Genomic DNA, 24,376 nt, shown 5'->3' on the forward strand with positions numbered 1-24,376 from the left:
CGGCTCACTGCAACCTCCTCCTCCAGGGTTCAAGCCTTCCAAGTAATTGGGATTACAGGCATGTGCCACTACACCCAGCTAATTTTTGTATTTTTAGTAGAGATGGGGTTTCACCCTGTTGGCCAGGCGGGTTTCAAACTCCCAGCCTCAGGCAATCCACCCACCTCGGCCTCCCAAAGTGCTGGGATTGCATGCATAGGCCACTGTGCTCAGCCACACTATTATTATTATCATTATTTTGAGACGGAGTCTCGATCTGTTCCCCAGGCTGTAGTACAATGGTGCGATCTCGGCTCACGGCAACCTCTGTCTCCTGGGTTCAAGCGATTCTCCTGCCTCAGCCTCCTGAGTAACTGGGGTTACAGGCACCTGCTACCACGCATGGCTAATTTTTGTATTTTTAGTAGAGACAGGGTTTCACTATGTTGATCAGGCTGGTCCCAAAGTTCTGACCTCAGGTGATCTGCCTGCCTTGGCCTCCCAAAGTGCTGGGATTATAGGCGTGAGCCACAGCGCCTGGCCCACATTATTACTTTTAACAGGACTTTGTTTTCTCTTTTGCCTTCCTCATGTCTACATCAATTTAATTTAATTTTTTTTGTAATAGCGCCTCAAATTCCTTTTAGGAAATTATTCTTCCTTATTAGGATTATTTCATCAAAGTGTGCAGCTTTCCCCTACTGAAGGGATTGAGGGACACCCTACCCAAGCTAGACTATTCATATGTATCAACAGTGACCAGAACATCAAAGGCCTGGCCACAGATGGAGCTTACTCATTCCAGACATGGGATGTAGACAAGATTGTCCAGAGCTTCTGCTACAAAGAGCCTCTAAAACCACATGGTTCCAAAGTCCATTTCTGTTATTTACAGGGAAAGAATTCTAAATGGGACAGTGCATTTGGCTGATAGTACATCTAAAAGTGAAGTTCTTTTTTTTTTTTTTTTTTTTTTTTGAGACGGAGTCTCATGCTGTTGCCCAGGCTGGAGTGCAGTGGCGCGATCTCGGCTCATTGCAAGCTCCGCCTCCCGGGTTCCCGCCATTCTCCTGCCTCAGCCTCCTGAGTAGCTGGGACTACAGGCGCCCGCCACCGCGCCCGGCTAATTTTTTGTATTTTTAGTAGAGACGGGGTTTCACTGTGGTCTCGATCTCCTGACCTTGTGATCCGCCCGCCTCGGCCTCCCAAAGTGCTGGGATTACAGGCTTGAGCCACCGCGCCCGGCCTAAAAGTGAAGTTCTTAATCTGAGGTCCAGAGACTTGGACATGGTTCATGGGTGGCTGTCAGGGGTCAACAGACAAGATATAATTTTTATATCTGCTAATGAGTATATTTTCCCAGTGAGAAGGTCTACAGGAAGCTTTTATCAGATTCTCAAAGGGGTCTATGGATGAAAATGGATTAGAAACCATTGATCCCAGAGCAGGAGTTCTTAATAAGTTTGTGTATAAACTCAGATGGGGAAAAATTATATCTTTGTTTGTACTAACTTCCATTCTTGTTTTCTTATTTATGAATGTTGGTAACAAACCACAGTATTATTACCAATTCCCATGATTTTGCTACCAGTAGAAATCAGATATTTTCATATCATATTATAGTGTTGCAGATATCAAAATATAATTTACACCTTTCACTGCTTTAAAATTACAGTGTTAATAGACCCAAGCTAGACCTTGTTATTCAGTGTGTTAATAAAGAAGCATATATATTACTTGATTAGCAGATACTTTAATATTTTAAAGCTGCATCTCAACATAATTGGTTTCCCTGGTAATCTGTATGCTTCAGTTTATTCAAAACATTATTCTGAGAAGTCCAAGAGCTTCATCAGACTGCCAAGGAACCTATAATACTAAAAAGTCACTAGCCCTCTTAGGAAAATCTTGGTAGGACCAAGCCTCCTAGCCTTACCTTTATTTGCTCTATAAAGCCAGGTTCTATTTGGTAGTTCCTCTCCTTTCAATACCCTGACATCTTGGTTCCCAGCACTGCAACCTCCGAATACTTCCAAAGTAGCAGGCATTGCCTAAGTCCAGAAAAACATAAACTTACACAAACGATAGGACAAAACAAGAGCAAAAAGAGAGAGAAAGAGAGAGAGATCCAGAACAGGTAGATCCAAAGAGGCAGAAAGCAGATTGGTGGTTGCAAGGACCTGCAGGGAGGTGGAAACAGGGAGTGACGGCTTAATGGGGGGATTGACCCCATAATGGGTATAGGATTTTCTTTTGGGGTGATGAAAATGTGTTGTGAATGGATAGAGGTGATGATGGAACAGCACTCTGAAGGTACTAGATGGTGATGAATTATATACAGCAAAAAAGCTAATTTTATGTTCTCTGAATTAGCATTCATTAGCTCAATAAAACAAAAACAAATAAGAAATAAGTAAATAAAAGGCAACTCCATAACAAATTCACCTGGGAATTATACAAAGTCCTACTTAGGGGAATAAAGAAAAAAATAATCCCAAAGTTTAACGGTATTTTATTTCCCTTTTTCCCCCTCAACCCACCCTCATATCAAGTTGCTTGTGTACACTGCAATTTGAGATCACTTATGAAATTGCTAATGTGTACCTTAGCCTACATATTAAATTCCGGTTTGCACTTATGCATATTAAAACACACCACTAAATACTCATCTGACAAGCTATATTTTAAACCTCAACCTAGGCTTTATTGTGCCTGGATGCACTTTTAATATACCCACTAAATTTCAGCCAGACTGAAGACTGGCTGGCAATGATGATTTATAAGGAAGGGTAGAGTCTCTCACTTTCTAGCCCAGAGTCCGCTCCCACTTGAGGGTCTGGGGATTGGCAGCCCCCTAGTGCCCGATGGCTCTGTGGAACTTTCAGGAAAAGATTTCGAGCATGATCTCACGGCCTCAACCTGGATCTGAAAGATGACTGAAGGGCTTCCCATTCTGGTAATAGGCCCCACCCAGGACTCAGCATATCCCATTAGAGCTTGCCAGCCTCCATCACAGCAGGCTTGGATTGGCTGTCCACAAGCCCCCCTCATATCCTCCTCCATCGTTCCCTCTCTGCCAAGGTTTTGAAGTTCCTTTTCCTGCTCACGAACCCTGCTGGCACCACACAGCCTACAGGATAGTGTCCAAGCGCCTCAGTCTGGAAAGGGAGAACTGACCTTTCTTTGAAGCCCCACACAATAGAAAGCTTTCATATCAAGTGCCCCATTTAACTTCATGACAACCACAACTAGGCTTATTCTGGCCATTTAGGGATGAAGACACTAAGGCAAAAGATCATATGAAGTCACACAACTGGTCAAGCTTTCACCACATTTCCGTTCCTCCTTCCTTTCCAACCTTTTCTCTACCACTCACTCCTTTATGTCAGCCTGGCAGGCCGCCCTACTCACTATCCCCTGACTGTCACACCTTGTCCACAGGGCCCCTCCACCTACGGGCCTTCCCCTCCACATTCCAAATCCCATTCATTCCTCAAGGTTTGGCTCAAGTCTCCCCTTCTCCAAGAAGTTTTATCAGACCCCAGTTTTCTCCCCGTCCTCTGAATTTCCACTTATTACGCCACTACTCCTTGAACATATCCAGGTATTGCCTGGTCTGGAGTATGTGTCTGGCCTCCTCTATTAAAAAGTAAACTCCCTGAGGACAGAAATTGTGTGTTATTCATTTTGTATTTGCTACAAGTATCCTGTAGGATTGAGAAATCAAAACTGCTTGATTCTCTCCATCAGTAAGAGATTGATTTTTTTCAGGCCAAAGCCTTGATCCTTTTTCCCAGTTTCTGTACTTCTCCCATCTCCTGTCACATTCCCTGGACAAGTCTCACGGGACTCCCAGTCATCCTCTCCAGGCCGCCCTGCACAGGAGAGCCCCACCTTGCACAGGTCGCCTTCCCTGCTGCATCATCTCCCCTAGGTGCACCCTGCTTCCTTTGTAGCTAGAAGATGAAGAAGGCTCTTTTTTTCCTTTTACATGTCTAATGACATTGTTCTTTTCAGACAGGGACTTTGGGAAAAGTCATGGCAATGAAGTATGGAGCTTATTCAGAGGAATGAGCAGGTTGTGTCCTGTCTCCAGGTGTGTGACATCTGCTGAGGGGGTAGCATGTGAACTGTTTTGGCAGGAAAAGGGGGTTCAGTGGTATTGAGCGCTCACAGGAAAGAACAGGGGCTTTGGGATGCAGGACACAGATGAAAAGCACTGTTACCTGCATCATGTAATTTGACAGATACTGTGAGACTCCAGAGGTTCCCAACCATGTCCCTTTGAGCTTATAATGGTTTCTTCTTTCCTTCTGAGTTCAAAATTTCTCACATTTTAGTTTTTCTCTGTTTTAGATGATGTGGTTAGCTAATATTTTGCAACAACATTTATGTTCTCTTCTCTTTTTTTTCTGCCCTGCCTTCTTCTCCCACAACTTCCAAAAGTGCCTTATTTTTTCAGGGATGTGGCGAGGAAGAAAACAGGGGTTAATCAGTAATATCTCTAGGCCTTTGTTTTCCAAAGTCCTCTATCTTTTGAAGACCTAAGAGGGTTAATGAAGGAGGTTAAAGAATGAGGCAATTCACAGAGTAACTTGAACATTTGAATCAAGGCATTGGGAAGAAGAGAGGATCCTCCCAAGACCACACAGCCAACCCCAGGCTAAGGCAGGAAAAAAGGAGGCTGTATGACTCCAGAGAGGAATGGTAGGCTCAAATGTTCAAATGCCTTCAAAGAATCAGAAAGGTATTACAAACAAACAAATGAGTAAAGCTGGTAGGGAGACAAGTGGGACTGGTAAGAACTATGTCTACCTGGGGTTTTATGTCCTAAGTGTATTAATTTTGTTTAAAAAATTTACACTATGCTGGTGAAAAAAAACACATCTAGGGCTTCATTCCACTCACTGGCAATCTCTGAATCTAGCTAGTCGTGACAGCCTTGTAAAAGATTTTTGTGCCTGAAGCATGAAATAAAATCTGCAGAGCCAGCCATAGTGCTGTGCACCTGTAGACTCAGCTACTCAGGAGACTAGGCAGGAGGATTGCTTGAGCCCAGGAAATCTGGGCTGTAGCATTCTATGCCAATAGGATGTCTGCACTAAATACAACATCAATATGGCAACCTCCCAGGAGCAGGGAACCAGCAAGATGCTTGAGGAGGGGTGACCCAGCCTGGGTCAGAAACAGAGCAGGACAAAACTTCCAGGCTGATCAGCAGCGGGATCACATCTGTGAATAGCCACCGCCAGTCTGGACAACATAGAAAATCCCTATCTCTAAAAAATAAAAAATAAAAAAATTATGCAGAGAGGCACTAGTTCTAATAGAGCCCTGCAGACAGCAGAAAACTGTGAACTGATGACCTGGTAACAAGGGAGACATCTCCCCACATCAGATGCCTGGGGAATGTGAATGACCCTGAAACTGTGATCTAAATTCTAGGGTTGGAGGAGGCAGAGAAAGTCCAAGAATGACTTAGGTTAAGTAGCCCTTCCCCAGCTACTAGCCCAATGAGATAGGATAAATTAGGTTACTTTATAAAAATATTTTAAAGGTACAATATTTGTGCATAGAGTTGAAATTCCTATAACTATAAACATTGAAGGATGTGTTCGGGTTAATTCAATTCTCCATACATCTACTGTGTACTGCCTATATATCTCTGCTGTGTGCATATATGTCTCTTACATAGATGTTGAATTGAGTTGTGCTGTAATGGATCTATCTCATTTGAGTCTTGGAATAAAATAAAGCCACATCCTTGTGTTCAGAAGATTTGGTCACATATATAGTAATGGGCACTTCCAGTGTTGGCAGTCCTGAGAAACAGTGGAACTTGGAAGAAGTGAGGGATTAGAAGACAGGACTTAGACCAGGTAAAAGGAAGAATGTCTTCCTTTCTCTGATATGGCTCTCATGAGCTCAAGCTCCTACTAGTTTAGCAAGGTTTGAATGTCTTACCTGGTGGGGGGGATGAAAGCTGACTCTTGCCATTTGAAGCTGGATAGCGAGACAGATTACTGGGGGAAACTGCCACCAATATTTCAACGTAGGTTCTTTCTATTTTCCATAAGTGTCAGCTGGTCTGAGAAATAAGGAGAAAGAGCACAAAGAGAGGAATTTTACAGCTGGGCCTCCAGGGGTGACATCACATATCGGTAGGACCGTGATGCTCACCTGAGCCACAAAACCAGCAGGTTTTTATTAAGGATTTCAAAAGAAAAGGAAGTGTAAGAACAGGGAGTAGGTCACAAAGATCACATGCTTCAAAGGGTAAAAAGGAGAACAAAGATCACATGCTTCTGAGCAAACAGGACCAGGGCAAAATCAGAAACTCCCAATAAGGGTCTACGTTCAGCGGTGCACGTATTGTCTTGATAAACATCTTAACAGAAAACAGGGCTCGAGAGCAGAGAACCAGTCTGATCAAAAATTTACCAGGCTGGAGTTTCCCAATCCTAGTAAACCTGAGGGTACTGCAAGAGACCAGGGCATATCTCAGTCCTTATCTCAACCGCATAGGACAGACATTCCCAGAGTGGCCGTTTATAGACCTCCCCCTAGGAATGCAATTCTTTTCCCAGGGTATTAATATCAATATTCCTTGCTAGGAAAAGAACTTAGCGATATCTTCCCCACTTGCATGTTCATTTAGAGGCTCTCTGCAAGAAGAAAAATATGGCTCTTTTTGCCCAACCCCACAGGCAGTCAGACCTTATGGTTGTCTTCTCTTCTTCCCTAAAATTGCTGTTATTCTGTCCTTTTTTGAGGTGCACTGATTTCATATTGTTCAAGCACACATGTTTTACAATCAATTTGTACAGTTAACACAATTATCATAGGGTCCTGAGGTGATGTACATCCTCAGCTTATGAAGATAACAGGATTAAGAGATTAAAGTAAGACAGGCATAAGAAATTACAAGAGTATTATTTGGGAAGTGATAAATGTCCATGAAATCTTCACAATTTATATTCCTCTGCCGCGGCTCCAGCCGGTCTCCCCGTTTGGGATCCCTGACTTCCTGCAATACAGATCTGGAGGGGCACCCAAGGATGGGCAGGTGCAGGTGATGAGAACAACCATTTATTCACCCAAGAGTTTTATGAATCATTCTATGCTATTAGCACAAAGCTTTAACTTAAGCACAGCTGTTCTGAAAGATACTAAAGAAGAGAATTGGCCCATCCTTAGGCTAGAAAGGTAAGGACTTTGATGCCACCTAAGGCCATGACAGCAGTGGAAGCAGCAATTGAAGACATTCCCAAGAAGAAAGTGATGTTGGAGTAACAAGTGTCAGGCCATTACAGGGATCCTTTCACAAGTGCCCACCCTGAGGGATCACAAAGTGCTATTTTGTTAAGCCAGCTGGTGAGTTCCCTGGTCAGACATGGCTGAATTCTGAGGGACGACTAAGACAGAGCCTCTGCCCTCCAGAAAAAGCGGACACATTTTTATGGTGGGGGAGCTTAAGTATGATGTGTTGTAAAAAAAATTTAGAGCGTTTCTCTAAAGAAACACTGGAAGAGTAGAATATTAGGACAAAGGTGTAGCTGGGAGTGTGTTCCAAGTGGAGTAGACAACAGGAACCACGGCATAGACATGGGGACCCCCCTTTGATCAGGAGAAATGGAGCTACACCCTCTGACTATATCATAGAGACATGAAAAGTGCGAAGCCTGGAGAAACAACTGACATCACAACAGGCAAAGCCTCAACTGCAAGGGAAGACATTTGCTCTTAATCAGAAGACAAAGGGACTGTGCACTTTAAGACTTCTGAGTTACAAACAACCCTTCCAGGGAGTTTAAATAGAAAATAAATTAATTAAAAGACGTTACAGACTTGTACTTGTATGAAGAATAAATTCTGCAGACCCAACATACAGCATAGTGACTATAGTTAATAATAATGTACTGTGTACTTGCAATTTGCTAAAAGAGTAGATCTTAAGTAATCTCATCACCAAAAAAAGGTAACTATGTGATGTGACAGATGGGTTAACTAGCCTGATTGTGGTAATCATGTCACAATGTATACATATATCAAAACATCATGTTGTGTATCTAGAATATACACTATTGCTAATTGTCAATTATACCTCAATAAAGCTGAAAAATGGGGGTAATTTGAATAAAAATATTGAGATACTGGGTAACTTACAGAAACTCTGGGAGGGCAAAGAACAAAACTTGAAACCTGAGCAGCTAATCCACCCTCTGTGCTAATTCCATGGAGGCCCACATTTACTGCCACCAGGCACTAGACACAAGACCTCATCTCTACTTCCAGAAAATGAGTCCCACTCCATGTGGCTTCCTGGTGGTGCTCTCCTCTGAACCTAAGTCTACCAAGAGCAGTCTATGGGCACAGCAAGGCTCCTGGGCCTGTGCTCCAGCTGCAAGGAAGACTGGGTAAGAGTTTCTAGCATCTGCCTCGGGAAGGCAGGACTCCTAATTGCACATTTCCCTAAATGTAGAAAGGCTTTCAGAAGATGCTGAGCAGCAGTAAAGCATAGAAAATGTCACTACAGTTGCCAGTAAAGTTTTTTGAGACCGAGAGTGAACATAATCTAAGCACATGCTGGGAAGATTAATTAGGGGTTGGATGGGTAATGCCCACATGTTTTCTGCAAAGAGTCACCCAACTGGAGAAGGGCAAGGAAGGCCTGAATGAGTAGCCTTCATTCCACTTCTGCAGAGGACTAATTGTCACCCTGTGGACAGTTTGACAGGTCCAGGGAGTCAGAATGGCAGGACAGATAAGTCAGGAGTAGGGTAGGATAGTAAGAAAGTGTCTACAGAAGGAAAACTCTGAAGGTGAGCGGGGAAGTAGATGTGAATGTGTTGACAAAGGTCAGTCTGACCAGCTCCCTGAGTTGAGGCAAGCCCAGGTGAGGCCCAGCACCAGGCCATGGAAATCCAGCCACTACAATGCCAAGCGAAAGGTGAGAGTTTAGAGTTCACACTGGTATGGGCAGAGCCACATGAGAGATGAAGCAGCAGCAGCCAGGAGCTGCAAGTGGTCAGGAAGTGGAGATGAGTGGCGTTCACTGCAGGTTCTTCCTGCAGATCAGAACTCCAAGCCAGAAGGGAAAGGAAGTGGAGGAGTGCTCTGAAAAAGCAGCAACCCTGCAGCCGAGGGACCAAGGGGCTGAACGGTTTCTCCACTGAGAGATCCAGTTCTCAGGTAGGAACTGAGAATCAGAAACAAGGCAGAAGCACATCCTGTTTTATGAGAAAAATCAAGGTCTTCAAAGATAACTGTAATAGGTTTCCATTTGTCTGTTTTTATTGTGGTAAAATATGTGTAACATAAAATGTACCATTTTAACCAATATAAAGTGTACAATTCAGTGGCATTAAGTACACTCACAGTGCTATGCAACTGTCACCACTATCCAAGTCCAGAACATTTTCACCACCGCAAAAGCAAATTCCACACTCATTAAGCAGTTGCTCTCCATTCCCCACTCCCCACCAGTCCCTGGCAACCACTCGTCTGCTCACTGTTTCTATGGATTTGCCTATCCTGGATATTTTATATAAATAGAATCATATAATATGTGACCTTTTGTGTCTGGCATCTTTCTCATGGCATGTTTCTGAGATTTATCCATGTGATAGCATATGATGGTCAATTTTATGTGCCAGTTTGACTGGGTCATGGAGTGCCAAGTATTTGGTTAAACGTCATTCTGGGTGTGTCTGTGAGGGTGTCTCTGGATGACATTAACATCTGAATTGGTGGCCTGAGAAAGCAGATTGCCCTCCCCAGTGTGGGTGGGCCCCATGCAATCAATTAAAGGCTTGAATAGAACAAAAAGGCTGTGTGAGAAAGGATTTGTTCTCTCTGCATGAATGTCTTCCACTGAGACATTGGTCTTCTGCCTTTTGACTTGGACTCAGAATAGACCTTACACCATTGACTCTCCTGGTTCTCAGGCCTTTGGATTAGGACTGAAACTATACCATAGACTTTCCTGGGTCTCCAGCTTGTCAACCAAAGATCTTGGGACTTCTCAGCCTCCATAATTGCATGAGCCAATTCTTTTTTTTTTTCTTGAGACAGGGTCTGGCTCTGTTGCCCAGGCTGGAGTGCAGTGGCACAATCTTGGCTCACTGCCACCTCTGCCTTCTGGGTTCAAGTGATTCTCCTGCCTCAGCCTCCTGAGTAGCTGGGATTATAGGTGCCCACCACTACACCTGGCTAATTTTTGTATTTTTTTTTTTTGTAGAGACGAGGTTTCACCATATTGGCCAGGCTGGTGTCAAACTCGTGACCTCAAGTGATCCACCCACCTTGGCTTCCCAAAGTGCTGAGATTACACGCATGAGCCACCATTCTCGGCCTCCAATTCTTTATAATAAATCTGTGTGTGTGTGTGTGTGTGTGTGTGCATACGCACATATATACATACACTCATACATATATCCTATTGGTTCTTTTTTTGTGAGAATCATGACTAATACATAGCATGTATCATTACTTTATTTCTTTAATGGCTGCATAATATTCCATTGTATGGATATATCACATTCTGTTTATCCATTCATCAGCTGATCAGCATTTGGGTTGTTTTCATCATACACCAAGGTTTTAAAATCCTGGTTCCCCATTTACATTGCAGGGTGGCTTGGTCAAATCACTTACCCTCTCTGGGCATCTGTTTCATCACATGTTAAATTATTAGGAGGGTTAAATGAAATGAAGCATGTAAAAGCCTGACATAGAGAGGACAATTGGCAAGCAATAAAAAATTGGTTCTCTTAACTGGAGTTGGAACTCAGATCAGAGTGGGCCCAGCAGCAGCAATAACTTGCAATAGATCAGGGCTCCTTAGATTCCCCCCAAATCAGAACTGGACCCACAGCCAGGGTAGGGTAGATACCTGCAGGTAGAGGACAAAAAGGTCTTAATTCTGAGGCAAGAAACTGGACCCTCCCTTGCCTTCCTGCCTCTTCCTACTGTGCATGCTTGGGGAAGTAGGGGTTTTAAATCAGGGCCCTAAAACATGGCTATGCCTCTGTTTCACAAAGTCTTAGGCAATAAATATTGTCTCGAAATATCTCATGTTTAAACTGTTAGAAATATCACACATTTTACAAATATTTGAAAGATAAGCATATACTTCTATCATATCGTATCTTAAAAATGAGTACTCTTCAGGTTTATTTACAACTTTTGTTCAGATAATTCCATAGCATGCACTCACATTATATAAAACCTGTGAAAAAATAACACCTATCATTCCCTAAATCACAGTAATTTCAGAAGTTTACACTTGCATTCATTTTTCTTTTAATGTTCTGTAACCGTAAATGTCCCTCTCCTAGGTGTCATAAAAGGCAACATAAAAAGTGAGTTTAAATGCACCGAGTTTTCCTTGCTAAAGGCACATAAGCAGAAATTTCTTACTCCACATTCAGCGGTGAACAATTCAATAGCTGACCCAGGAACACAGCCCTGGGGGTCACAAGGCCCTTGGTGCATGCTCCAGTGGGGCCCTGAACATATTCCTCAGTTTCCTCATCTATGCAATCCATTCATTCAGCAGCAATCCCTGAGGACCACGGTGGGCCAGGCCAGGCTGTAGAGTTACAGGATCAATAAGACCTGCATCCCCATTCTCAGAAACCCATAGTCTAGCAAGAAAGCAGCGAACAAACTGAATAATTATTGTGTACCAGACATTGTTCTTCAATTTTCCATGTATTAGCTCATTAGGTCCTTCTAACAACCCTCTGAAATAAACAGTATTTCCTATGATTTGACAGTTTGTATCTCCCACCCGCAGAGTCATATGTGGAAATCCTACCCGGCAAGCTTATGGCTTTAGGAGATGCGGCTTTGGGAAGATGATCAGGTCATGATGGCTCATGAGTGGAATTAGTGCTCTTATAAAAGAGGCCCAGGAGAGACCCTTACCCCTTCTGCTTTTGAGAAGGCAAAAGTGAGAAGATGACTATCTATGAGGAAGCAACTCCTCACCAAACATCAAATCTGCTGGCACTTCGATCTTGGATTTTCCAGCCTTCAGAACTGTGAGAAATAAATTTATGTTGTTTATAAGCCACCAGTCTATAATATTTTGTTGTAGCAGCTAGAGATCAGGCTAAGACACTATTAGTATAAATACCATTATTATCTTCATTTTACAGATGAGGAAACTAAAGCGCAGAGCAGTTCAGTGACTTAGCCCAAAACAAACCTGGTCAAAAACAAACCTCGGCAGCCTGGCTTTATAAAGTCCACACCATTAATCATCACGTGAGTGTGCTTTATGTGTTTTACATAATAGACCTTACTGTGAGTAACACAGGTGCATACAGCACAGCAATTAATTTTACCTGAACAAAGTTAAGGAAGGCACTGGACATGACTCTGTATCTTGGCCAAGAAAAATGATTTCACACAGCAGGGATGGGAGAGAAAAACGAAGAACTGAGAGACCAGCAGGAGGAAACAACTGGAGATGTGGCAGCGTCGGGAACCTTGAAGAAGCCCCTGATGGAAAGAGCAAGGCCAAGCAGGTGAAAATAAAGAATGAGGCCACAGGTCTCCTCTGAAGCTCCTTTTAGTTCTCAATCCTGTGACATACCTAAAAATTGCATCTACAATCCTTCGTTTAAGGATATGCGATGCTTGTCTATGCATTAATCATGCTGGGGTTTAAGAAGGGATTATCTCTCTCTATCCTATCACCTACATCAATTTTCCTTTAACCAGTTTGTATAATGTGTTGTATATTTAAATGTGCATATTTTAAATATCTGATATTATTGAACAAACATGCTGAGCATTAGCTCAGTGCACGGCATCCTCTTCATTCTGACCCCAGTACCTTAGTGAAGGGAGTGCCTTCTGTCTTGCCTGCAGTGTTTGCTTTCTCCATCCAAGTCCCCTCTTCTATATGACATTAACCTAATCATGATTTAAGCCTCTCCCCATTTCTAAGGCCATTGCTTCCAGCACAAAATCTGTCTTCCTTAGTACACACTCACCACCTTTCTCCATTATTTGCAGTCTAACCTTCAGCCTCATCTTCTGCCACTCCTCATCCCTCCATCCTTATCCCATCTATCCCAAGCTCCAGCCCACACCAAGCCACTTCCCACCCAAAGGGGATTCATCTGCTGCCTGAATTATCATCAGTCTTTCTGACAGCCCCAGACAGCTCATCACTCCTTCCTCCCATAGCTCTCTATTCTAACAGTGTGCTAGTATTCACCTTATCATCCAGCCACATCTAAAACACCTAGGTACGTTTCCTTAAGGTTCACCTGGACCTGCTTTTCTTATGATCACTTAGCCAACAAATACACACACATCTAGTGACCATATAAAATCCAGGCCTGCCAGGCATGGTGGCTCATGCCTATAATCCCAGAACTTTGGGAGGCTAAGGTGGGTGGATCACCTGAGGTCGGGAGTTCAAGACCAGCCTGACCAACATGGAGAAACCCCGTGTCTCCTAAAAATACAAAATTAGCCGGGCGTGGTGGTGCACACCTGTAATCCCAGCTATTCTGAAGGCTGAGGCAGGAGAATCGCTTGAACCCAGGAGGCAAAAGTTGTGGTGAGCCGAGATCGCGCCACTGCACTCCAGCCTGGGCAACAAGAGTGAAACTCCGTCTCAAAAAAGAAAAAGAAAAAGAAAAAAATTCAGGCCTTCTAAATTATAAAATACTGACCTGAGTAGATGATCATTACTTAGAAGAAACGTATGGGGTGGGGTTTTTTTTAGCATTTATTACTTAATATTCATAAGATACATTTATCAACTCATTTGCCAAATACATATTGAGCCTCTGTTCCTTGCACATACCACGCACTGGTGTAGTAAACAAGACAGTGGTGAGGAAGATGCCATCACAGAGCTTACAAAACATTCCAGATGGGGAAATAGACAAGCACAATAAAAGATATAAACATGACCGTGAAAGGCTCCAGTAAATTATCAGCAAGAACCCATCAGCAGAAAAGGACATCATAATTGGAGAAAGCTGCTTAGATTGGGTAGTCAAGGGCAGCCTCTCCAAAATGATGTTTGAGCTGACACCTGGTGGGTACACACAAGCCAACTGTGAGAAGAGCTGAAACTAGCATGTCCAAGGCCAAGGGGACAGTGAGTACAAAGGTCCAGGGAGTGGGAAAGAGCTCTGCGAGCATTTGGAAAGTACGGCTGCCATATAATTTAGAGAGGAGGAGAGATAAGGTTGTCATAAAGATTAAATGAGATTCTAGCTAATGCTGGTTGGTATTTTTTTAAAAAAGATTAAATGAGAGAAAGCATATAAAGTGCTTAGTGGATGCTCAGTAAATGCAGTCTATTTTTCATCATCATGATCATCATCGTCATCATCATATCAGTTTGGACAGATGGGAGATAGATCATGTAGATCACTGCAGCCCATGATAAGAAATGTGGGTTTTAGTCTGACAACAATTCCAAGTTATTAATGGGCTTTTAGCTGGTAAGGGACATGGTCTGATTTATTGTTTTAAAAGACCCCCTGGCTGCTCCATACAGGAGGATTAGAGCAGGATACAGAAGAAAAGGGGAGATAGTTAGGAGGCCTTTGTAATAATCTGGACTGGAACTTAACAATACAAAATGTTTAAACACCCGTCTTCTATTTTGTCCTTGATACAGTTCATAAAGATGAAATCTGTGTGTTTTTGTGTCTGCTACACAATTTTCACAATTTTGACAGAAGATGTTTGTATTTTCTGATGCCCATGTTTAGTTATGAACATATTTATGATGCTCTCTCAAGAAGCCCACTGTGGTGTTTTCCACTTCCAGTGGCCAATTCTCTAATTTTCTGAGCAGCAACTGAGCATGCTATGATTCAACTAAATTCCAACACTGCTCAGAGTTAGTGTCAGATCCCACAAGGTAGAGGCTCAGTCTCACAGTACTACCCGCACTGCAGACACCAGTCACAGGTCCCACGGCACCTGTACTTCTGACTGACTGGCTATAAATCTGGAGTTCCCATGACCCCTCCTCAGGTTTGATAATTTGCTAGGATGGCTCACAGAACTCAGGAAGGCATCTTATTTACTTTTATCAGTTTATTATAAAGGAACCACTCAGAAGCAGCCAAATAGGAGATGCAGAGGAGCAAAAAAGGAAGGGTAGCACATAGAGTTTCCATACCCTCTCAAGGAGCACAACCCTCCCAGCACCTCAACATGCTCACCAATGTGGAAGCTCTCCAAATCCCAAAGTGTAGGAGTTTTTACGGAGGTTTCATCATATGGGGTGATTAACTCAGTCTCCAACCTCTCTCCCCTTCCCCAAGGTTAGGGTTTGGGACTGAAAGTTTCATGCTGCCTATCAAGTTTGGTCTTTCTGGTGACTACCCCCATCCAGGAGCCCACCAAGACTTCTCTCATTAGAACAAGAGATGTTCCTATCACTCCAGAGGTTCCAAGGGATATAGGATCTGCGTGTCAGAAACCCTGGGCAAAGACCAAATACATATTTCTTATTGTGTCACACCACCATTAGATTAATTTAACTACTTTTTATGAGCATACATTTGTTAATTGCATTTAGAATAAAATACAAGATAAATACATAAAATATGTGAATAGTCTATAAATAACTGGTAAGAACTGCTAGAATGACATACCCAATGCAGGGTCGACCTTGTTATTTTGTAATAACTCATTGACTTCCCTAGGTATTACCCTCATAGGATTATTAGCTCCCAAAGAGCAGGCCCAGTGATTTTTTTGTCTTTTTATTGGCAAATGCTTGGCATAGTCCCTGGCACATAATAAGCGCTCAATAAATATTTCCCAAATGCATGAATGAATACTATGGAAACACTGCAGTAGAAACGATCCCACACCACTGCACTCCAGCCTGGGTGACTCTATTTATTGATTTATTTATTTTAGAGCCAGGCTGGCATTAATTTATTTTAGAGCTAGGTCCTTTCCCTCAAGAAGCTATTGGGTTGGTGCAGAAGTAATTGTGGTTTTTACCATTGAAAGTAATGGCAAAACCATTACTTCTGCACCAACCTAATAGAAACCATTTGGGAAGAAAATAGAGACATGAACACTTAAATAATAATTCTTTCCACAACCCTCACAAGACAGAGGTACCAATATGTGGTGAAAGCTCTTACACTTTAGAGTTAACCTGGGCTGTCAATGTGTGTGCTCTTCAGTGAGTTACTTCATCTCTCTTCACTTTCATGTCCTTTCCTGCAAAGGGTGGTTGTGAGAGACAGAAAATTGACAAAAAGAGCTTAGGAGCAGCACCTGAAACAAAGAAAGTGCTATCAACTTGAACCCCAAAAAGGATATCATTTTTGTCCTGAATAACACTGGAGTCAAGGCCAAAATATTTGTTTGGGTTAATAAGAAACAAGATTAATAATGAGATGACGGAAGGTCTGTGTGATTTGGCATCCTGTGAGTCTTGGAGGCTTAGTCTCAACCCAGCAGAGAGGTCTCCGGTCTTCAAAAGAGCAACTCACATTGGCAGCCCCTGCTGCGACACCGGGACCTTGGCAGGTCCGCCTGGGACCCTGCTGTGAAGTGTTGGCTTGGGGATGATCCAGGGCATGGCTGTGGCTGAACCATCTCCAAGAAGCCAGCTTCTCTGCTTTTGGCTGGAGGGAGGTTTGGGTGGCCACTACTGCCAATTTCAGCTGGGCACTTGCCACGTTTGGCAGCGAAGCTCTTGGGAAAATGTAACCTCTTATTTCTCTTATTTCACTATATTCTGCACAGGCTCATTGCCAGAGCTGGATTTTGGCCTGCACCATGGAGCTGGTGCAGAGTAAGGAAGCAGTGGCTGCTTTACGGAGCGAGTGATTCATTAGCCTAGGCTCCACCCAAGTGAGTTAGTGTCAGGCAGGCTAATGCTGCCCGCCTGGCCTCTCACCCCTACTCCAGCTGGAATATGGTGCCCTCCCAGCAGTTTTCCCTTGCTATCTTTGCAATACCATGAATTTAAAATGCTGAAAACAAGGCTCAGAGCCAAACCATCATTCTTCCCCTCAGTCCCATCCCTCACCCACCCTTTCCAAACTACCAAAAGAATGTCGCACTTCAGAAACCCGAACCAGAGAAGCCCAGCAGAAAATAAAGGTGAGGTACCAAGGTGCTCAACCCTTGACACATCAGATTCTTCAACTGCCCTCAAATGCTGATGCATTTCTAAAGCATGACATTTTTACATAAAAATGAATATGATTATGGGACTCCTTTCTAAGGTTGCCCCAAATCTAGTTCAATCATGTAACCCATTGCCCTTCCTGTCAATTGTCTATTGTTTCTTCTTTCTATTTACATAATATATTCATTTAAATTAGAATTTATTATATATTTTATCTTTACTATAAGGAGACAGAAGATCATGGTATTTAAGTTCAAGTGATAGAGTCTGATTGCGTGGGTTGGAATCCTAGCCACAACACTTACTAATGGGTAACCTGGAGCAAGTTATATAACCTTTCTGTGCTTCAGTTGCCTCATCGGTAGAAATGGGATAAATGGAGTTTTCATGAAGCACAAATAAAATTATTCATGTAAAATACTAAGAGGCGCACCTGAAATATAGGAAGCTCTCAGTGAACACTTGTATTTGGTTTCGAATATGTGCCAGTAACATTTTTATTCCGAAAATCTCTGATCAGTTATTCATATTGTTACTTTTCATTCTTTAGCTCTACTGAGTACAAATATAACAGGCATTTCATTCATTCATTTATCAAACTTTTTAATAGAAAATTTAAGTATTTTAACTTATGATGATTGTATTATTTAGGATTCTCCAGAGAAACAGAATCAACAGGATATATATAGAGCTATCCTATGATAGGACATATATAGGAAATTTATAGGCATTGACTTATGTGATTATGGAGGCTGAGAAGTCCCACAGTCCGCCATCTGTAAGCTGGAGAACCAAGAAAGCCAGTGTAATTTAGTGTACATTGGCACTTCAGCCTTTGTTCTGAGATGGAGGCGGTAATGGTGTCAATTCCAGTCCAAAGGCCAGAGAACCAGAAGTGCCAATGTCCAGGGCAGGAGAAGATGGATGTCCCAACCTAAGCAGAGAAAAGAAATCTGTCCTTCCTCCACTTTTACGTTCTCTTTAGGCTCTCAACAGATTGGAGAATGCCCTTCTGTGTTGGTAAGGTCGATCTTCTTTACTCAGTCTACTAATTAAAATACTATTCTCTTCCAGCAACACCATATCAGACACACTCAGAAATAATGTTTTACCAGCTATCTGGGCATCCCTTAGCCCAGACAAGTTGACACATAAAATTAACCAATGCAATCATGACAAAATAATATTAAATAGTAGCAGTTAATATTTATTTAGTGTTTTCTGTGTGCCAGGCTCTACACTCAGCTATTTATACATATTATCTCATTTCATCTTCATTATTAATGGATTCAAAAGTCTGGACACAGATGGTGCTGGTGTAAGACTAAAGTTTTCACCAGCCTAAAATAAGGACATTGGAAAGTATTTTTCTTTTTAAAGATATTTCCGTTTAAAGAAATTTATCTTTCTCACTTTTTGGTGTTAAATACTCTTTCTTTTATGGTGATAGTAGATGATAGTTTCTTTTTTGGAACATTCTTACTTGAAAAAACAAAAGGTTAGTACTAGACTTTGGTTTGGATGCATTAAATAGAGAAGTTTAAAATCTGTTTCTCACCAAAACTCTGCAATGTAGATGTTATTGTTCCTATTATATAGATAAGAAACTAAGGCTCAGAGAGGTTAGGTGACTTGCCCAAGGTCACACAGCTAGCAAAAGGTAGAACCTGGATGCAATCTCAGGGTCTAGTTCTTAATTCCTTGACAATCACATTTATTAGTACCTACTACAGACAGGACATATAGCTCATTTCACTCCCTCAGCGGCCCTGTGAGGAAGTGTGATTCCTCAATTTACAGAATAATGGAACTTGCAGAGGTTAAGCATTTGCCATAGTTCCACAGTTTGAAAATATGAGGGCAGGATTGGAGTACAGAGCTCTGATTCCAGCTCCCTTTCTCTTTGCACCTACCATGTGCCACACACCATAACAAAAGCTAGACCTACCTCAGATAGCTAAAAAATGTGCTCTGTCCTCAAAGGCTCACAATCTCAGCAGAGACTCTCAACAATTTATTGTCATGTCCCAATAAGCACTATAGTGAGGTGTGTCTAAGGCACTTTGAGAGCACTAAGAAGGGAAAAATTAATTTTGAGGCTTTTGCAAACATTTCTGACAACATCATAATATCTTGCTATATCACATTTAAAGAATCCCCTGTGAAACTTTGGATTTCATGTGACTGCTTTTTATGAACACTTGGCAGGAAAATCTTTTCCATTAACATGTTTTTGCATTATATGATGCTCTGATTAGTTAACTTGGTGAGAATTTTCTGGCGTCTTGTAGACTAACACATTATTTTTTAGTAGCGACAGGGTCTTGCTACATTGCCCAGGCTGGTCTCAAACTCCTGGCTTCAAGTGATCCTCCCACCTCAGCCTGTCAAAGTGCTGGCATTAGAGGCACGAGCAACCACATCCAGCCCCACATTTTATTTTTAAAGTTAGAAAGGATTTTTAATAACAAACACACACCAAAAAAAAAAACCATAAAACACTAAATCCTCCAGCTTCTGTTGTATCCCAAAGTAACAAAACATTTCTCTTTGTGTCTTTAAACTTTGGCTAAAAACCAAAAAGAACTTGATTCAGCTTGATTTTTCAGCTGATCTAGCCTCAGCTCTGCATTCTGATTTTTATCTAATAGTTCTTAAATAGTAAAATACAAGGAAATATAAATGCACTAGCAAATGAAAGTTAAATCATACCAGGGCAGGCTGCAGGGGTGGCATAAAGGCTGCATTTCACTTTAAACCCTAAAACAGGTAGCAGGCGAAACGTCTTCAGGTCAAACTCTTCCCTCCAAATTGCACTGTGGAGGCTGAGTCAGACACGCTGAGCACAGGGAACTCTCACTGACGTCAGTGCATACTTGGAGAATCAGCTATTAAAGCTGCAGTCAGGCAGGCAGCCCTTGCAGCAAAATTGTGCCCTTGGACTTTGCCTTTGAGGGTTAATGTCTCACTGTGTTTTCAAAAGTGTGGGCAGCCAGCTGGCTTTCAACATAGGGTATTGGGAATTGGCAAGTCAAAATCTTTGGAGAGAGATACCTTTCCTGGTCTAACAGGGCAAATGCCTCTGCAATTTATAGTGTCCTTGAATCTCATTCACTCAAAGTAAATGATTCTCTGACCCAAGACTTAGAGGCTAGGCTTGCATAGTTCTATAGATTTTTTTTTTATTAATCCATTTCCTAAGGGTCCATTTACTCTTTAACAAATATTTATTGAGGACTTGCTATAAGCAAAGTCCAGATACATGAAAAAGCAAGCACAGACACGTATGCATGGTTCAAGCCTGTGTAGAAACTCAGAATCAAGTTGAGAGCCAGACATTAACCCATTAAATCAATGACACCAGCGAATGTGTCATACTGAATAGGGATAAATAGACTTAGGAGGGAAATAAGGTTCTTTATGAGTGAATAGGCCGGGCGCGATGGCTCACGCTTGTAATCCTAGCACTTTGGGAGGCTGAGACAGGCGGATCACGAGCTCAGGCGATTGAGACCATCTTGGCTAACACAGTGAAACCCCGTCTCTACTAAAAACAAAATACAGGGCCGGGCGCGGTGGCTCACGCCTTAATCCCAGCACTTTGGGAGGCCGAGGTGGACGGATCACGAAGTCAGGAGATCGAGACCATTCTGGCTAACACGGTGAAACCCCGTCTCTACTTAAAAAAAAAAAAAAATACAAAAAATCAGCCGGGCATGGCGGCGGGTGCCAGTAGTCCTAGCTACTCGGGAGACTGAGGAAGAATGGCGTGAACCCGGGAGGCGGAGCTTGCAGTGAGCCGAGATTGCGCCATTGCACTCCAGCCTGGGAGACAGAGCAACACTCCGTCTCAAAAACAAAATAATAATAATAATAATAATAATAATAATAATAATAGTAATAGTAATAGTAATACAAAAATACAAAAAATTATCCAAGCGTGGTGGTGGGAGGCTGAGGCAGGAGAATCGCTCTGAACCCAGGAGGCAGAGGTTGCAGTGAGCCGAGATCGCACCACTGCACTCCAACCTGGAAGACTGAGCAAGACTCCGTCTTAAAAAAAAAAAAGTGAATAATAAAGGAACCCGACCTAGACCAAGGACTCAGGAGTGAGGCACGTGAGGAAGAGATTTCCAGGCAAAGGCTGGGCTGCAGAAGGGACAGAGAGGAGGTGGTGTGGCTGGAGAGCAGAGGCAGCATGGTAAGAGGGCAGTTGAGAGCCAGGCAAGTCCCAACAGGCAGGACCTTAAAGGCCTAGTTAAGGATTTGATCCTTGTCTTAAGAATGATAGGAGGCTTTGGAGGGTCCTAAGCAGGGGATGAGGTGATCAGATATGCCTTTTGGAAAGATGGTCTGACAGCAATGTAGAGAAGAGAATGAGTAGGGGAGGCTGTCAGATAATATTGGTAGGAAGACCAATTAGGAGATTATTAGGACTGACCACACCAAAGGCTGGAGAGGATGTGGAACAACAAGAACTCATTCATTGCTGGTGGGAATGCAAAATGGTGCAGCCACTTTGGAAGACAGTTTGGTAGTTAGTTATAAAACTAAACACATTCTTACCACATGATTCAGCAATTGTACTCCTGGCCTTACTTACCACCTAAGAGATACTGTCTACCTAGGAGGTAAGTATCTATGTAAGTATCTGCCTTAGTATCTACCTAAAGGAGGTGAATTCATATGTCCACACAAAAACCAGTCCGCCAATATCTATAGCAGCTTTACTCATAATTGCCAAAACTTGGAAGTAACTAAATTGTCTTTCAGTAGGTGAATGGATAAACAAATTGTGGTACATCTGGACAAGGGAACATTATTCAGTACTAAATCAAAATAAGCTATCGAGCCAAAAAAAAAAAGATATGGAGAGAACTTAAATGCATATTACTAAGAAAAATAAACCAATCTAGAAGGGCTATATACTAGATGATTACAGCTGTATGACATTCTGAAAAGGGCAAAACTATGGAGAAAGTAAAAAGATCAGGGTTGAGGTGAGAGGGAAGGGATGAATAGGCAGAGCAGAAAAGATTTTTAGGGCAGTAAAAATACCCAGTATGATACTATAAGTGTGGATATGTATCACTCAAACCATAGAATGTACCATAGCAAGGACGAATCCTAATGTAAATATGTACTTTGGGCGATTATGAGTCAATTGTAGGTTTATCAGTTATAATAGGTGTAGCACTCCGGTGGGGGATGTTGATAACGGGGAGGATGTGCATGTATAAGGACTGGGGGTATATGGGAACTCCCTGTACCTTCCTCTCAATTTTGCTGTGAACCCAAAATGTCACTAAAAAATTAAGCCTTTAACCGCAACACCTTTAAGGAAAAAGAAAAAAAAAAAAAAAGGAAGAAGACTATTGTGGTGGTCCAGCCAAGATGTGACAATACCTTGGCCAAGGATGGTGACAATGAAGATGATGAGAAGGAGTATTTAAGGTAAATGTGACAAGGCTGAAGATAAGTTGGATATAAGCATAGGGGAGGATGAGGTGTTAAGGATGGTGCCCAGGTGCCCAGCTTTTGGAACTGGGTAGATGCTGATGTCATTTAGTGAGATGAGAGCCCTACAAAGGGACCAGAAGGTGAGGGGAAAGATAATGGTTCAGCCTAAGCCACAGGAAGTTTGCAGTGCCTTTGTGATACCCAAGTGGAGATGACTGTCTAAACACAAGACAGAGAGGCCAGAGCTTGAGATACAGACTTGGGAATCATCAGTCGGTCATGGCCATGTAAGATGGGAAGAAAATCTTCAAAGCCAGGGGAGTATATAGCATTAAAGAGAAAATGGCTTTGATGTCTCTTTAGGAATTCCACCCCATGGCATTGGAAAAGAAGATGGGCATTAAAAAAAAAAAAAGAAAAAAGAAAGAAAGCCCGAGGTGGATTTGCTGCCAAATAATTCTCTACCTTGTGTGAGTTCCATCCAAGGCCTTTTATTTGTAATTTTGTATTCCTTTAAAGATAGACCCCCAAAATAAAAACACTTCAAGCTCCAAAAATCTGGTCATGCCCTGGCATTCTTAGATGTAGGGGGAAACTTAGGGAAACTTGCAGCACGCAAAATCAACAGAAGAGAGTTTTCATGGTAGGAGGAACTGTAGAAAGGCTGCTGAGTGAAGTAAAATGATGTTTAGAATATGGATCTCACAGAACTTAAAAACCATCAGGTAGGTAGGAGAGAAGAACATGAGTGAGAGTTGAGACCCCTCCCAGGCTTCCAGCTTGTGGGACAGAGTGGGTGTGCTGCTGAGGAAGGAATTCAGGAAGAGGAGCAAGATTGGTCCAATATCTCTTGGGGCCACAGAGAATTCCCTTCCAGTCACAGAAATCAACCATCACAATCCTGCTGGCCTCAACCTCCCTTCTTGAAGTGAACTATTACCTTTTTCTTCTACCATTCTCATTACTTTCCTCTGAACAAGCTCCACACTCAGAAACTGAAGGCTCTCTCCCAGATGTAGTCCAAGCGGCCTGGAGGAGCTCACTCTACAGCCCAACATCTTGGTTCTAGAGACGCCATCCCAGTGGCTCTCCACGGGTGCTTCCTTTCCCAGCCTTGCCAACTTGTCCACTTTCTGTTCATGTTCTGCTTCTTTTTTATTTTATTTTATTTTAGAGACAGAGTGTCACTCTGTCACCCAGGCTGGATTGCAATGACGCAATCATGGCTCACTGCAGGCTCGAATTTCTGGCCTCAAACAAGCCTCCTGCCTCAGTCTCCCAAAGTGCTGAGATTCCAGGCATAAGCCACTGAGGCTGGCCCATGTTCTGCTTCTAAGCCACATCTCCCCCATCCTATATTTGTACCACTGAACTTTTTTTGTACCCAAATGCCATGTTTTACGTTTGTCTGTGTTACATTTCAAATTCATAGATTTGGTCCATCTCTATAGCTTATTAAAAATGTTTTCCAGCCCTGATTCTTAGAGAATCGTCACTTCAGGGACATCTCTACTGTATTGTGGCATGGTCTTCTGCATAGTAGCCAAAAAAAGGGAATATCATGTATTATGACAGGGAAATTATAAGAATCCTGACTGCATTACATAACATGTTCTCTGCTTACAGAGTCAGACTACATCTAGTTGAATATTCATGCATGCATACATGCTGTAACTTACTCATTAAATTATAGTTACAAGTCAATGTGAACACATGGACACAGGGAGGGGAACAACACACACAGGGGCCTGTTGGTGGGGGATAGGAGGAGGAAGAACATCAGGAAAA

General features: G+C 42.5%; 1 long non-coding RNA gene across 3 annotated transcripts; it reads right to left on the minus strand.

Annotated features, from left to right (window-relative positions):
• Window positions 1-1,245: 1,245 nt before the first annotated feature.
• On the minus strand, window positions 1,246-19,981 carry LOC106993435 (uncharacterized). Of its 3 annotated transcripts, XR_003722721.2 has the most exons (4): window positions 19,841-19,981; window positions 16,131-16,209; window positions 12,333-12,489; window positions 9,310-10,873 (listed from the first exon to the last, which is right to left on the minus strand). It is a non-coding gene; the product is annotated as an uncharacterized LOC106993435 (long non-coding RNA). The 3 variants fall into 3 exon arrangements; XR_013404259.1 differs by lacking the exons at window positions 9,310-10,873; window positions 12,333-12,489; window positions 16,131-16,209 and adding exons at window positions 1,246-2,030; window positions 5,944-6,067; XR_013404260.1 differs by having other exon boundaries at window positions 9,310-12,489.
• Window positions 19,982-24,376: the final 4,395 nt, after the last annotated feature.

Source organism: Macaca mulatta, chromosome 14 (genome assembly GCF_049350105.2).
Source record: "Macaca mulatta isolate MMU2019108-1 chromosome 14, T2T-MMU8v2.0, whole genome shotgun sequence".
Classification (NCBI taxonomy): domain Eukaryota; kingdom Metazoa; phylum Chordata; class Mammalia; order Primates; family Cercopithecidae; genus Macaca; species Macaca mulatta.